Source organism: Nomascus leucogenys, chromosome 16, assembly GCF_006542625.1.
Source record: "Nomascus leucogenys isolate Asia chromosome 16, Asia_NLE_v1, whole genome shotgun sequence".
NCBI classification, from domain to species: Eukaryota; Metazoa; Chordata; class Mammalia; order Primates; family Hylobatidae; genus Nomascus; species Nomascus leucogenys.
Window position 1 is genome coordinate 17992223 of NC_044396.1, and position 4636 is coordinate 17996858.

Consider the following 4636-nt stretch of genomic DNA (forward strand, 5'->3'; position numbering starts at 1 on the left):
TGGTATTTTCTAGCTTTTGGAATTCAGGTGGTTAGATGAATTCAGTGAGGCCAAGGACTTCAAAATTATCCCAAGTGTGCCAGTTAATAACCAGGAAAATCATTTTTGCTCAAGGCCACAGTCTATACTCCTTTCTAGAAATCAATTTTGCAAATGCATACTACTTATCACAAAACTACCAAAGTAGGCACAGTCACAAAATTATAGAATTAAAGAGGTGGAAGAGATCACAGAATTTATAAAGTCGATAAACACCCTCAGTGCGTATATCCCCTCCAAGACACTCCCAGTAGAAGCTGGCCATTCAGCTTCTACTTCTACCTTCTTCCCTGCAAACTGTAATCCCATGAGGTCCAAGACTCTGTCTTGCTTACTATGGTAGCATCCTGAATAATATACTGTAGTCAATAAATATTTCTGAGTAAGTGAATGAGTGTTCTTATGGGGGAATTGTACCATTCATGCAGTAGTACCCATTGCTATAGAAGAGCTCAAATTTGAGAAGTATTTTTAAAGGGCAATAAAAGTCACCTCTGGTGTCTCTGAGAAAATCTGCCACCTCTTCTTATGTAAGCCTTGCAAATACTTGCAGGCAGCAACTCCAAGCCACACTTTTCTATTTCAGTCCACAGTTTGCCACATACCATTGTTTCCAAGACTTTCTACTGTGCCCTATATGAGCTACATTTGGTCAGTTAAAAAAAAAAAAAACTTCTGGTGCCCAGAATGAAATAATTATTTACCTAGCCAGCCCAGGCGACAGAATTCTCTCACTAAATGTATGCAAATCCCTTGCTTTGGGGGAAAAGTTCTTCAAAATGGCAGTATCATGCTGATGAGGGATCTTTCAGGGAAAACTAACAGGTAAAACTGTGAACTCCCCCAGCAGGCTTCATTCATCTATTAAGGACACCTCCGTGAGGGACTAGGATGCCAAGAGAGAGTGATGCATTATACTCCTCATGCAATTAAACCCATAGTAAAATATTTTGGGGGGTTTTCTTTACTGAATGGAGGCTAAGAAAGCATTCATTAAACCTGGGAAGTTCTAAGTCTTCCAATTTGCATAGTGAATTGGAACTGTGGTAGCCTGAATATGAATGGAGATGTGGTAATTCAGTAACATGAAATGGGAAATGCAGTTTAATTACCCCAGAGATTTTTTTTGGAACATAAATTGCTTCTACTTTTGTAACAATATTGGATTATGAACCCATTCACCTTAATGTTGTGTAATGAAGCCTATAAAGCAAGTCATAAAAATGCTTTGTTTGCAATGCTGTTTTTAGAAACTCCAATCTTATGGAAAAATCTTCTCATTATTGAAAGCATTTGTAGTTCCCCCAGAAACCTAGAAATTAAAAGATTCCTGAGTGCAAGGTCCTTCCTACCTAGTTAATGAACGAGGGAAGAAATAGTCCTCAAGTTACCTCAAATCTGTAGATCTGGATCATACAGTTCTTTACTCGTACCATAAAGTATAATTTAATCTAGAAATGGCCCAAAATATACATCTGAAAAGAGATATTGATTTGAAGTGACAGTCTAGGACCAATAACAATTTTAAGGAAAAACACTTTTTATGAAATTACATTTCTGCCATTAGAAAAAATATCTGAGGAATAACAAGTTCACCTTAGAAAACCAAAAGGTAAATTTTAAAAAATTAATATTGAATGAAAATTAAAAGAAGAATAACAATCTATTTTTTACTTGTTACATTAATGTAAAGTTTAAAAAGCAATAACATTCATAGTTAATGAGGATAAGTCATCCTCAGACTTTGGACATTTGAGTATAAATTGCTACAAATTGGAGCAAATAATTTGGAAATGTGTATTTTAAAATCTAAAATATGCATTCTATTAACTAAAAATACTGCTTTTGGGGCTCTGCCCTGTTGTAATCAGAAACATGTATAGCTAATATAAATGTATAAAGGTGTTTATTACAGCATTGTGTGCCACAGTGTACTACTAGAAATAAATCTGCATATCTATAATTATAGTTAATTAATAAAATATTAAACTGTAAAAAGTATACATTAGATGTTGACGTTAATACTGGAGGGATGCCCTTGAATTAATAATAAAAAGTTGAAGGATAATATACAAAACATAGTCCCTTTTCTGTAAAACCAAATAACAACAACAAAAAAAAAACCTTTAGATATGGATTTGTATATTTCCATAAGCATGGATCTTTCAGTGTTGATTACCTCATGGTAGGGGCAGCACTAAACAGTGCTTTAGATCTCCATAATCTACGTTAGTTCCCTCAAAAGCCATTTCATATAAACATAAAAAGAACACACACAAAAAAGTGTGCTTGCTGTTTGGGCATAGTTCCAAGGAAGTCTCCCATTTATTTCTCACTCTCTCTCAAGTCACAGCACCTATACATTCCTAAATGGAAATTTGGAAGTTGCCATAGCTTCAGGAAAGTGAATAAAAAAAAGATTACTTTCATATAAATATTTTTAACTTTTACAAATTGTCTTGTAATACTTTTGGAAGTTAAGATAAAATTCTAAAAAACCAACGAACAGATTATGGTGAAAATGTTCAGGAATTTTTACCACAGTGTGTGGTCTCTTTTTAGGAAGAAAATTAATTTTAATTATTTTTAAAAATAGTAGAAATGTTGCTCTTTTTTCATCAGTTTGTTCAGTCCGTATTCCTACATACTTTTTCTAGCATTTTCCTTTGTCTCAGAACTATATCCAAAGTCTAGACATTGTTAGCTCTGTCAAGACTAGCAAGGGTCAGAGTGATTCTTCAAGTCATTCCTTAGTCACTGCGTTCTCACCCTCTCTTCAAAGTTTATTCTCTAGCACTGGTCTCCAAGTTCACACACTATATTTTTCACACAGCGACCTTGGCCACTAATATAGTGACCAATAGGACCATCAGTGAGAATCAGATGAGGTATAAGAAGTAAAAATAATGTATGAACTGGAAAGTACTATGGAAGTGAGGATTCCATTGAGAAGATTATTGAAATAGGCTAGCTTCAAATTGATGGGTCTCTGAAAAGGATACTTATAAAAAACCTCCACAAATATAGTACTGGATAGAGCCATAATCTCAAAAACATAAATCTGAGGGGTCCCAAACTCAATTACACAAGGTTAAGAATATAGAGCTTGGTAAATTCTTTTTTTTTTTTTTTTTTTTTTGGAGACAGAGTCTTGCTCTGTCACCAGGCTGGAGTGCAGTGGCATGATCGTGGCTCACTGCTTGAACCTTGGCTCACCTCCGCCTTCCAGGTTCAAGCCATTCTCCTGCCTCAGCCTCCCGAGTAGCTCAGATTACAGGTTCCCACCCCCATGCCCAGCTAATTTTTGTATTTTTAGTAGAGACGGGATTTCACCACGTTGGCCAGGACGGTCTCGATCTCCTGACCTCGTGATCTGCCCGCCTCGGCCTCCCAAAGTGCTGGGATTACAGGCGTGAGCCACCGCGCCTGGCTGGTAAATTCATTTTAATTCACTTTAAGCTTATATTGGCTATGTGTAGATTTTCTCTTGTTCCTTCATTTTGTTTTAGTACAATTGTAATTAGACATTTGGGATACATTTTTAGTGGACTTCAATGTCCAAAAGACTCAAAGCCAAATACTCCAGAAGTACTTATGTAAATAAGAAATAATCCAAATATATAATTAATTATATTAAAATACATAACATATACATATGTATATATAATACAGAACATATATACATATATATACATAACATAGCATACATTTAGTTAGATAGCTTTTCCAACTCTGATGGTGACTTCCAATTTCTGAAAAATTCTCCAGTAGGGGTTGCTTGGCATAGAAAGGAGACGTGTGTGTTAAGGCCACTGAATGGGGCTATTGTGGTAGCACTAACGTACCTACTTATGAACCTGGGTCAGATCCTTCCTTTCTCTTTGTTTTAGTTTACTCACTCTTTCTAAACTAAAAGGCAGTAAACTCTAGTATCTGTAAGATGACTCCGTTATCCAAGATTTTAAGGTTTTATAATTTAACTGTATTACTTTCCAATTATAATTCTACTTCATGCTGAAAAGAAATCCATAATCTCGCTTTTTCATGTTGGCAAGGTTAGCTCATAGAAACCATCTTAAGAAACATTGATATGATGGCACAAAATAGAGTAATTATTGATAGCAATCAACTCATTGCATACATTAATCAAATTATTCTAATGTGAACCAAGCTTTCACATGCTTTTTTTTTTTTTCAAACAAATACTGAAAAGTCTTGGAGAAATCACACAAGAATCTAATAATCATTTATGTGATTCTACCCGTCATCAGCTTTCCCCTTCTATCTGAACATTAAAACCTCTCTAGGTAACAAGAGTTTGACTATAATATTCAGGAATAAGATTATTCCTGGACTAGGAAGATGTAGGGGGAAATGAGCCTCTGTTTTCAGCATCCAATCCCTGAGCAAAGGATATCCCACCACCTGCTGCTTCCAACAAGCCCAAACTCCCGCTCCAGCTAGGTTTCCTGGGAACAGAGCAGAAAACTGGAAGGGAGGGGAAGAAGGTTGGTGAGAGCAAGAGGCGGGGAGTGAGGAATGGGAGGCTGGAGGAGGCGTGGCCCGGCTTGGGGCCGTCGGGATAAATACTGAGAAC